Below are 12,353 nucleotides of genomic sequence, written 5' to 3'. Positions count from 1 at the left end.
TCAGTTGGTTTGGTGTCTGAATCTTGATTTTGGGTTCAGGTCATGATCTCACGGTTCATGGGATCAAGGCCCACACCAGGCTCTGTGCTGGCAGCTCCAAGCCTGCTTGGGATTCTGTGCCTCTCTCTCTGCCTCACCCCCTTGCATGCATGCACGCGCGCATGCAAAATAAATAAACTTTAAAAAAGAAAAGAAGAAGCTTTTGAGAAGTCAACAGGACAGAGGACTAAGATAAACAGCAGGCTAGCTGGTTAGCTAGATCTGAGTGTCACAATATCCTTCTGTGGCAAAGCCAACTATCTGCCAACAGAAGTCATGGTCTAGTTAGAGGGCCCTTAGGGCCAGGCCAAATGCAAGAGCAAAGAAAAACAAGGGAAAAAGTTTCACTCAAACTGAGCCTGAAAACCAAAATTCTAAAGCACATAAAAAAGCTGATGCTATTAAAGACCATAAACGTGTGTTAAGCCTGATTTCTTTTCCACAAAGATTTTTAAAGTAAGTCCTTTTTTCTACAAAAATATAGGATAAGAAGCATCACGATTAGAACTCAGGTTTTAAAAAAAAAAAAAACAAAAAACAATTCACATCACCAAATCCAAGATTGGGGGAAAATAGACAGGAACCCAACTACTTCTAGGAATGGTCCTACAGAATCAGGGCAGTGATTTAAAACAAAAAAACAAAAAACAAAAAACAAAAAAAAACAAGGAACCTGGCTCTCCCAAGAACCTCAGAAAATGTTTCCCTCACCCAGGAGAATACTGGCAAAGATATGCTATCATGGAGAAAACGTTAAACTCAAAGATTGTGTATTAACCCCAGCCTCCAAAAACGGGATTTAAGTTGACTCATGTCAGATTTGAAGACATGTCAGTCTGTGGGATTATCCTGTGGCCAAATGTCCTGTTGACGTTGCTGGAGCAGCCTGCCCCTTTAGTCACCCCGCTTTCACTCTCTCTGAAGAGGAGACATTTCAGAAAGTTAATTCCTATTAAAACAGCTTTCTTCAGTTGTCCCCCTACTGCAAATGTTTCACATCAAGAGTATTTATCGGTAAGAGGTAAAAGGTCCCAATCCTAGTTTATTATAACCACGATCATCCTTCCACAGTCAGTTATTTAATTTTTACATCAAGCAGGTGAATAACATTTTTCTGACATGATGAGCTGATAGCTCATTAGAATCTTTAAAATAATTATTTCCCATACCCAAATTTTGTTTGATTTTAGATAATTAACTTTAGACATAACTTCTTTACACATCAAAGTCCTATCATCCCAATGCTTTATTTCCTTTCTCCTAGACATTTAAAAAAAAAAAAAAGTCAGTTAAAAGCAGAAGCACTCAAGTCAATTTTCTCTAATAAATACAGTTAACATGGAACTGAAAACCTACTGTAATCTTCTCAATGGGTTAATGTCCTGCAGTCGTTTTAGCTTTCGATTGAAATGCAGCTGTTTGCCATATTTTACAAAATGAATTCAGATGTGCAGATGGAGATCTAGATTATTTCAACATGCCACAGTTTAAATGTGAACCCGAGGACTAAGTTCATCTCTGATTAATACATATTTAAACCCAATCATTAAGTCAATAGTCAATACCATATCACACCTGTAAAATCTTGTTCCAGAGTAGAAAAACTGACATCTTTAATTTTAAAACAATGGAGCTCGAGGATATACCCTTTTCCTCAGAAAATACCATAATGGAAAAAAATGTTTTAACTGTAGTCAAGTTATACATTACAAATGTGAATTAAACAAAAAAGTAATGAACATGCTACCGGGTTTCTAATTACAGCTCATATTTTTGTTGCTAAATGACCAAAGAAGAAATACCATGAGACATCTTTGGCTTCAAATACCTCAAAGAGTTGGAAACTTTATCACTAGTTATAGCACACCAAAACAACATAAATATCTGTGTTGTGAAATCCATCAGTCTACCCATTTATTAAAAGTGGAATGTTTTATCATTTCTTCTGTTACATCACCGCTGAGGAAAATTAATTCAGCAGACCTATGTACTGATTCTGAGTATGAACAGTTTCAATTCCAACCATGCATAACCTGAACATCCCACATACATAAATTAGTAGAAAACTGTTACAGTCAGAACATTCTCATTTTCATAGAACTCCAAAGGCAGGAAGCAATTAAGGTTAAGCTAACACTATTATACACTGCATTTTAGTTTTGTTGTTTAGAAACAAAACAAAACAAAAAAACTCAAGTTACATCACAGCATAAATTTCTCTCGCTGTGAAAAATAATTACCAAAATGATCAATCACTGAAAATGTAAAAAATAAAATAATTTAATTATACACAACTTTAAAACTTTTATACCTAGTATTTGGGATAACACAATGGTAATTCCAATATATTTAAATAAGTGGACTTCAGAAGATATAAAGCTCAAGTGTCCATACAATTACCAGGTAAAACATCTCATGAATAATCCAAAGAATAGATGATTCATGTGTAACTGTCTGGAAATCAACAATTCTCCTGAAACTGCTGATTGTTATTTTCATAACTAAAAATCACTTGTATTCACTTACTACATATTAAATGAGTTCAGAACCTGAGATAAGATGCATCAATCATAGCACTTCTCATACTATAGTGTAACTATTTCCTTGTCATCAAACTGCTAACTGCGTAACGATAGGGACACTGATTTTTCTGTAACTTTGGTGCCTAAAGTACTGCCTAACACTGCTGATGCTCAGTAAATGCTGGGTGAATGAACAAACTACTGAACAGTATAACAAATACAAAGATAAAAAAGACATGTCTCCGCCACTGAGTACCTTAGAGCCTACTGAAGTTAATCGATCAGATATATTCAGTGGAATGAGGTTGGAGATAATGCACAAGACACTATGGGGCAAAAGTAGGAACTAAGACCTGTCAATTATTATGGGGAAACTGTCCTGAGATTTAACACTTGTAAAAATCTGAAAATAAAGCATATTTAGCCACACTAAAAAAAAAAAAAAAAAAAAAAAAAAAAAAAGTGAACAGCACATCTAAACTACCCATATGCCAGTGGATTACTAAAAGTACAGAAGTGAAAAGTACTCTGAAAACCATGAAGCACCATAAAGAGCAATGTATGATAGTAAATACTCTTCCTTCCCATTCATTCAACAAGCAATAATTTTTCTTAAAAACTATTAGAACAGGAGTAAGTGCTTCCTAACCAAAATCAGTTTGATTGTAATTGGCATAGATAAGAAGATACAAATACTCATAAGCAACACCCAACGATCAAAATGACAAGTTACCAGCTCTAAGCAGAGAATCGCATCTTAATATAATTATCAAAGACTTCATATTCATAGACAGAAAAACTCTCCTCTGTAATATACTATTCCCCGGTACATTTTCCCCCACCAAACCCGCTTCCCTGTCCAACAACCTGATTCTGTATGAACAACACAACTCTTCAGTTGCCTAAGTTCAAAAACTCCAAGGCATTTTTGATTCACCAGCTCCTCTCCTGCCTACCTCCATGCAATCTGGTCCTGGCATATTTTCTCTTAATAAAGCAATTCTAACTCAATCCCTTCCTTTTCAATCTCGCCTTAATAAATACCTTTACTAGAGTATCTTTTAAACCCATCTCCCACATTTCTAATTAATTCTGCATACAGCTCCAGAGTACTCATTCTAAATATCGGTTACTCCTTGAAGTGCCTAGGTGGCTTAGTTGGTTAAGCATCCAACTCTTGGTTTCCACTCAGGTCATGATCTCACAGTGCATGGATTCAAGCCCCGCATCAGGCTCTGCCCTGATAGCACGGAGCCTGTTGAGGATTCTCCATCTCTGCCCCTCCTGCTCTCTCTCAAAAAATAAATAAATAAACATAATAAATAAACAAGTAGTGGTTACTCCTCTACTCAAAGCATCCAATAGCTCTCCTTCCCCTGGAGGATAAAATTTGTCCAATATCAGTCCCACAGGACCTCTGCAGCCTCCTTTCCCTACAGCAGTCAAAGCAAATGACCAGCATCTCCCAAACCATCCCAGGTTCAGAATCGTTAGCCTACAGTTCTTCCTACTTACAGTACCTCTTGTCTCCTCTCCACCTCTCCAAATCCCAGCTGCCTAGAAAAGCCCAACTGAAGCTCAAGGTCTCCAAGACTTCCCAGACTCAACGATCTTCAGGAAGTCTCCTTTCCCTGACATTTAATGTTTTCATTCGCTAATTCTTTTGTTTAACCTTAAATACTTCAGTGCACATTAGTTTATTAATAAACTTCCCCAACTATTGGCAGATGACTGCCCCTCCTCCTTCATAGAGAAATGAAAAGCTCTTACTTACTTCCTCCTCTTTCCTCAACCAAAGCCCCTGTATCTTCTCCTGATTCCCTCCTCTTACAATCTAGGCACTTTCTTCTTTAAAGCTGATGCACGACCTGTGCTTTGGTGTATCCATTCATACCTATTTACTGGACACTTACTGCCAGCCAAACACTGTTGTTAAGAGCTAGGGATAGGATAGTGCCTAAGCTAGACAAAAGAAATATCTTATAATGCAGGAGACAAGCATATAAATATAATGTGAAGTCATGACAAAGGCTATGAAAACAAAATTAAACAAGCTGTTTTCAACCAGGAGGTGACATTTAATATAAGATCTGAACAAAGCCTGGGATGGAGCTCTGGAGAACTTCCAGGCAAAAAGAACAGCAGAGTACCAAGATCTTGAAGCCAGTGTGGCTCAAGGGAAGGGAACAGAGGGGATATGCAGTAGAAAATAAGGCCTGACAGTTAGCAAGAGGCCAGGTGATATAAAGCCCTCTAGGCCATGGAGGTTAAATTTTAGTTGAATATAATGTGAAGCTAATACAGAACTGTGAAAAGGGAAGTGACTTGAAATGTTTTAGGTTTTAAAAAGATAACTGGCTGCCATGACATTATACTGCAAAAAAGCAAAGGTACAAGTGAGAAGACCAGTCAGAAAGTTATTGAAGTTGTACAGGCAAAAGAGGACGGCAGCCTGAATTAGTGGTACAAGTGGAGATGGTGAGAAGTGGTCAGCCTTCTGGAATATATTTTGAAGACAGAGCTTATTGCCGATGGATTAGACATGGAGTATGAAAGAACAGTCAAGGAGGACTCTGAAGTTTACTCCGAAGCTTGGGGACTGAGCAACTGGTTGGATGGTGTGCCATTTACTGAGATCAGGAAAACTGAAAAAGGAAAAACAAAGAAACCAGGAGTTCAGTTTATGCCATATTAAGTCTGAGACGACTATTAGACATTCAAGGGGAGATGAAATCCTGCAGAAGTTGTGTGACGATGTTGTAAGACAGAAAACTGATATAATTCATGGTCATGGGGTTCTGCTAAGGGTAATTACTCAATACTGGAGGTTCTGATAATAAGGACCAATCATCTCTCAAGTTCAGCTTCTCCATCTGTGAAGAATAATTTCTGCCGGTCTCAGAGGAGTGTTATAAAGAAGACAGTGGCTACCACATAACGGGTATTCAAAAAATCTATTTGAATTGAAAAGAATATCAAAACATCTGTGAACCACGAAAATTCCTGATAGGCAGATATAAACTGTCCATTTACATATCCTAGTTGGCTACATGAGCAGTTACTTTTTTTTAGGAGCACAGTCAGACTGCTCAGAGACCTGTGAAGCTGTATTACTATGTTTTTCTTCTTTAGTTTCGTATTAATGCAGGTTTCTATTTCAAGTGCTTTCACATCCAGTACTCTCTTAGGGAAATACTGAGTTTCAAAAAAAAAAAAATCTTTATTCTTTGGAAATACGGTTCTTAAAGTGCACTGCCAATGTGCCCGTCAGATCATCCTAAAATACATAACATTCAACCCCTGACAAAACGGCAAGCTTACGTTTCCCATATTAAAACACTGTTGTTTTTACATAAAGTATCATATACTTGAGTGACTTAATAGTTAACTTTCCAGATAAGGGCAAAAATTTTTAGTCAACTATACTGTCAATAGTAAGTGTAATTGACAAGAATGTCAAGAAAGCTCTCTCTTAAACATCAGGATTCTCTCCCACTCTAGATTCACGTTCTAGAAATATTTAACCTTATGAGGAGTCTATTTTAAATATAAACAAGTCAATAAACTATCTGATGTGGTTAAAAACACAGTTCATGTGACTAAAAAGAAAAGGGAATTAGAGATTTACTGTAGGCATGTAAAAAAAAAATTGATGAATTTGTATACGCATTTCAGAGTTTATAAAGGGTCTTTCACCTGTACTACCTAACATTTTTTCACAATTACCCTCCAAGGCAAGTATCATCCCCACTACCAGTGAGGAAGCCAAGAGTAAAAACTGGGGAAACGTCACAAATCTAACAAAAATCAGGCTTTGATCCAGAGTAGCTGACAGACAGACAACCAGAAATATTCCATCCATGCCCATACATTTTTTAACAAAAATTCATTAACCTCCAATTCTAGTGCCTTAGGTTTTTTTCATTTGTAAACGATGCCCATCTCCTTTAACACGCTAAACTAATGTGAAATTACTGAAAAGTTGTACACATAGTAAGTAGTCAGGGGACTTGTCATTAAGTTGTCTTAGAGACTTGCTAACTTTAAAACTTCATGAATTCTGTGCTTAAAAGTCAATCTTAGGCAGGTGGATAAACAATTAGACAAAACTACAACTATACCAGTTGGCGGGAGGGGGACCAAAGACATCTGAGGTTCAGAACTACAGTTTGAAAAAAACTAATTTCATCCAAATCCCTCATTTTTCAGGTGAGGAAACTGAAGTCCAGAGGGGTTTCTTGAACTGTCCAAGGACACATCACTATTTAGTGATACAGCTGGGACTAAAACTGAGTTCCCCTGACTCCCGTCCAGAGTTCTTTCTACTATCCCACAAGGAACATACAAATAAAAGTGGATCCTAATTAACTCACAAGACCTCCACAATGTGTTTGTCATAGTGAACTTTGTTGTGAAATATCTGCCTATGCCGACTCACAGTTTCGCAGTAAACGGCTAAACTGTGTCATTTATATTCACATAATATTTTGCATTTATAAAGTGCACTCACATAAATTATTCCAATTTATGCCCTACGAATTCAATGAACACACTATTTTTTTTTTCAGCAACTACTACATACCATATGCCAGGCAGCATGCCATCTTCATACTCGTTACCTTATTCAGCCTTCAGTATCCATTCACTATCAGCCAGATACTATCAGAGGCAGTAATACAATGCAAAAAAAACCCAACAGACCCATTCCAGAAAGTGAGCACCTCATCAGTATCACTTATTAAGGGGGAATGACATGTCTGGATAAATAAATGAGATACAGCATTTAGCACAGGAGACGGAACACATCAAATGCCCATGAAAATGGTGGACCTCCCTTAGCAGTAGTATGCGGTTGTTTAGGGTAGAAAATATATTGCAACCAGATCAGTAAAGCACCATTACCAAGACTTATAGTATTGTTAAAGAGAGCAACCTCGGGTAGAACCTATTATACTCGATGCTGTTTTACAAATAAAATTTACAACAACTTTTGCAGATTTAAGATTAGTCTTTACTAGAGGTAGTAGGTGGAAAAGTTGAGACAAAACCAATTAAAATAAAATGTCTTTGTAAAGTAAGACAATTTATGTAATTCTCCTCTATGGTATTCAACAATCCTGTGGGAAGGCTGGAATGAGGTGAAATACTAATTCCATTTTACAGATGAGGAAATTGAGTCTCAGAGAAGTTAAACACCTTCACTGGAGTCACAAAGAAAGAATATGGTAGAAAAGGGCGAAACCTAGGTTTGCAGAATTAGTCTCAAGTACTCTTTGCACCTATCCACAATGTATCCCAGAACATCAACATCTCTTCCAGATATGTTATTCAATAAACTTAAGGCTAAAACAGCTAATATTTATTGAGCACTGACTTATATGCTTTGCTGTACCCAACACTGCACCCAACACATCACATGGATTATCTCATTTAATCCTCAGCAGAGTGAGAACTCAAACCAAGTGTGTTTGACTCTCAATAAAATATTTTACCTACCACAGTATAAGTTAAATTAACACAATAAGGCATTTGGCTACATTATTTTTCTTTATTATAGAACAATAAGCAAAATCCTTCCTGGACATCCTAAATAATAACAGATTTCTGACTGACTTCACTATTCAACTTAACCATAAAATAAAATGGGTATTATTTTCAACAAGATTACTCAATCTTCTGATTTGACTGACTTAGCCTAAATTTCTTTGCAGCTTCCTACACCAAAAGATCATTAATGTAGGGAAAAGCAAAAACACAAAAAGATCACTTATGTAGAGAAAAGCAAAAATCAAACTGTCCAAGATTTCCATCCAGTATAGAGAGAAAAGCAAAAATGTTTACCTACCAGTAGTTTAAATGAACAGGTCACTTGCTGGCCTTATTCCAGATATCTCATCTATTATTTAAGCACACAACCAATAATTCTCTCAATACTTTAGTACATTTGTGAGATTGCAATATAATTAATCCCCCTAAAAATTACATATTACAAACTTCAACAAGTAATAAGACTAAAAGTAGAGTGGCCGTATTATTATGTGATACCAACTGGGACATTTTTTATATGAAAGGGGCTCTATTAGGATAAAGAGGCTCTAAACAATGACTGTCCCAGAAAAGTTGGAGTTTACAATCACCCTATATAAGAGCAACCCATTTTGATTTGTATGTTATGGGCTATTCAAATGCATATTTCATGGGCTTTAAGTTTTTGGCCTAGATCTAACGATTATCTTCAGCCTTGAGATCAAGGGCACTAGGCCAGAGTTAAGGGTGCTACCCAAAATAAAGTTGTTTTTTTTTAAGTTTTATTCTCACACTAAAATAATGTGCTTAAAAAAGAAAAAAAATCTACATATCTCAAAGAAAGGAATCTCATCAATATCACCAAATTTCAGACTTATCTCTTCAAAAGTTTTGAATATTGATAACCACAAAACTATTTCTAAAATGGCCCAATGCTCAAAGGTTATTAGTATAAATTATCAACTTGCTTTATTATACAAAAAGTTATGAAACAAAACAACAAAACCAAAAAAAAAAAAAAAAAAGCACTATCTTTCAAATGGAAATCAACTTTAGGAATAAAAAAGTAGAAACGTTTTCACTGAAACTTAACCAAAGTGATAAAAGATAATGGAACCCCATGGTCACAATACGGTACAATAATGATTAAAGGAAGTGCCAGCTAGTATTGTTATGGCTTTCCAGATGAATCTGGCATTAGCTGTACAACCCAAGGAGTCAAAAGAACAATTTGCTTTAATTTGTCAAGCTGTAAATAAGTACTAACAGACCCATGCTTTGAACTATAGTATTTGAGCAAAAGGCATTATTTGAATATAATTATGATTCCCTAAGGCAATAAATGTTCCAAGAATTGGCTTCGACTTAAAATTCAATCAAATCAAGAAGTGAAACGCGTCTCAAAGTCTAGATTCTAGGCTTAAGCTGCCCAAAAGGCAGTGAACTAGCCACTTTTGGTTATTTATATTTAAATTAGTTAAAATATAATTTAAGTTCTTCAGTGCAATTGTCACATTTCAAGTGCTCAAGAGCCACTTGATGCTAGTGGATACCACATTAGTACAGCACAGATTACGGAATATTTCCATCATGGCAGAAACTTCTACAATATTGGACAGTGCTTCTATGGACCTAGGCTGCTCTAGATCTTTGCTTGAATACTCCCAGAGATTAAGAAACTTGCAATAACGAATTAAGTTCAATGAGGTGCATTCTCTTTTTGCAAAGTACCACCAAAAAAATTGATCCTCATGTTCAGTCAAATCCAGTCTCTCTGAAACGTCCACCAGAAATTCCAAGAGGTCCATCCTCAATTTGGTCGTCAAGTAAATCTGTGCACAGCTAACGCACTTCCGTTTTCAAAGTTCTGACTCCTAACATATACTAAGACCCTGTCTTTTCCTCCTCTATTGATACATACTAATTTCTTTCAAAGTAAACAGTTTAAAGTTTGTATTAACCTCATGGAGTGATGCTAATTCACCCCCGTGCACATTAACAACACATTTAGTAACACATGTTAGTATCCTCTCTGTCAGATACTTCATTCCAACTCTTCCTATGAATCTACTCTTACCAGACCTTCAAGTGTCTTGATTTTTAATTTAGAAAACAGGGTCACAGTCATTTTGAATTTCTTAAAACATGAAAACTAAAATTAATTACCGTTAACATGTAATTTGATCAGTGCCTGATCAGTGTATTACCTCATATAATCGGGGCAATTCTGGGCTAGGCTACTACCACCCCCATTTACAGACCGGAACACCCAGGCAAACGCAGGCTCGATAATTTCCGCAGGGGTCACAGATGTGGGCTCAGCCCACAGAAAACAGAGTCGATCTTTCCCTTTTCCTGGATGCTAGGTTTCTACTAACGCTACTTAACTCTTCTTCCGCCCCGGGCATAAAGCACTTTCCTTCTCTAAGGGTTCCTCCCCGCAAAACACTACCCAGATGAGGCGCGGAAGGTGCTCCTTAACACGCCCCAGCCACGCCAGCTCCAGCTCGCCTGCCCAGCTCCCCTCGCCCCACGCCCACCCGCCGACGGGGAGGAGTCAAGAGCCAGCTCCACGCTCGGCGGGAGAACCGGGTGCTGAGCCCGGCCGGCGCCTCGAGCTACCGTCCTCCCTTCAGCCCTAGAGTACAAACGCCAATTCCTCCCCCGCGGCCGCCCCGGGGCAGGGGTCAGGACGGGGCCGGGCCCACGGACGCGGGGCTCGCCGCGCGCCGTCCATCCCGGTTCGCAGATCCCTCCCCGCCCGCCCCGCACCGCCCCCCGCACCCCCTACAACCTCCGCTTTAAGAACACTTGTAGGCACGGCTGCGCGTCCCGCGTGGAGAATGTGGGGAGAGATGGTGCGGTTTCGGCGGCGGCGGCCCGGGGCACGCTTGGAAAGGGGCGGGGTGGAGGGCTGAGAGTGTAGAAAGGGAGAAGGTGGCTCGGCTGGGGCAGGGGTGGGGGGGGGGGGGGCACAAGATGGCGTGAGCCCGACTCTCCGTGGGGCGGGGGCTGCGGAGACGGAGGAGGGAGCGCTGCAGACGCCCCTACCACTAGCTGCGCGGGCTCTGGCGCATGCGCGCTCCACCAGGTGGCCGTGGTCTCCTTTTCCGAGCAAGCAACTTCCGCCACGCTCGCCGGGGGCGGGGCGTAGTGGAGTGTACCGCAGCCACTTTCCCTGCTGCGGGCCACCGTGGTCCGAGCGGCGGACCTCAAAGCGGTGCCTGCTGGGAAGGGAGTGGAGTCGCGCTGAGACCCGAAAGGTGTTCAAGGGCCAGGCCGTTCTTTAAGAGTCGAACCGAGAGGGCTAGGATTTTCGAGGGCTTGGGTGACCGATACTGGGAGTTTGTTTTCAACTTTAGAGCAGAGATTGGCCCGTGTAAGGTTCTGTCCAGGAATTGGGGTGAACCGGGATCTTAACCGGATTGTGCTTTTAAAATGGGGAGGAGAAACGGAGAGATCAAAAAGGCCTGCTCCCCCAAGGGGCCGCAGTGCCGGGGTGTGGATATGGAACCCTTTCTGGACAGTGGGACACCAGCTCTTCCGCAGGCTCATGCACACCACAGTCTTAGGAGAGGCGGTGGGAGATGATGGTCCGCAATGAATACCCTTCACTCCCACCGCCAGACTCATAGTAACAAGTTCAGGCATTTAACGACCACGTTTTTATAATTGAAATCTTCTTCCATTTCAAGGATGGGAGGGGGGGAGGATGATCCTATTTTTATTTTTCTTTAGGATTTTGGCCTGTTCCTCATTTTTAAATCTTGCACCCCCACTATTTAACTGCACGTCGTGCTCTCAATTTCCGTGATATGCCTATAGTTCTATAATACAATCGTCAGTTACTTCAATCGCTTTCACTGTGTATGAAGTCTTGTTATTTATGTTTTTAACATTCTTTTCAGTTGAGGGAAGAAAACAATTACCGATGCTTACGTCCACTCCTATGACGTCGAATATAAAGTATTTCATAGAGATTGAACTACCAACCTTCAATCGGGTCTTTTAAAGCGTTTACTGCTTGTTATTTTCCTATGGATATTTGTGTTCTGAAATAATCTTTTCTTTCTACTTGCTTACATTCTTTACAAGAGCAACTTCTTTGACTATTTCCTCTGGATCATACTTGACTCTTGTGTGTTTAGTTCTCTTTAATCTCCCCAATACTTCACTATTTGCCAAATACTTAAAGTTCTAAAGTAATACATTTGGAATATAAAGACTCACCATAATGTGTAAATCAGGGCTCAATGCAATGTTGGG

The 12,353-nt window shown here is 39.4% G+C and overlaps 2 protein-coding genes across 16 annotated transcripts in view; one reads left to right on the top strand and one right to left on the bottom strand.

Annotated features, from left to right (window-relative positions):
* The window catches only part of SUPT3H (SPT3 homolog, SAGA and STAGA complex component), a 543,233-nt gene extending 532,063 nt beyond the window's left edge, over positions 1–11,170 (bottom strand). Inside the window, exon 1 of one of the 3 annotated variants that reach the window (XM_019457311.2) lies at positions 10,882–11,170. The gene's annotated coding sequence lies outside the window, so the exon portion shown is untranslated. Of the gene's footprint in view, positions 1–10,294; positions 10,443–10,881 lie in introns of those variants that run through there. The other 2 variants (XM_019457312.2, XM_019457314.2) reach the window with 2 other exon arrangements.
* Positions 1–12,353, top strand: part of RUNX2 (RUNX family transcription factor 2) — a 326,738-nt gene that overhangs the window by 44,776 nt on the left and 269,609 nt on the right. The window lies entirely within an intron of this gene.

Source organism: Panthera pardus, unplaced genomic scaffold, assembly GCF_024362965.1.
Source record: "Panthera pardus isolate Hobbes unplaced genomic scaffold, ASM2436296v1 HiC_scaffold_17, whole genome shotgun sequence".
Lineage (NCBI taxonomy): Eukaryota > Metazoa > Chordata > Mammalia > Carnivora > Felidae > Panthera > Panthera pardus.
The sequence above is the reverse complement of the archived record's forward strand: the minus strand, read 5'-3'. Positions and strand labels throughout refer to the sequence as shown.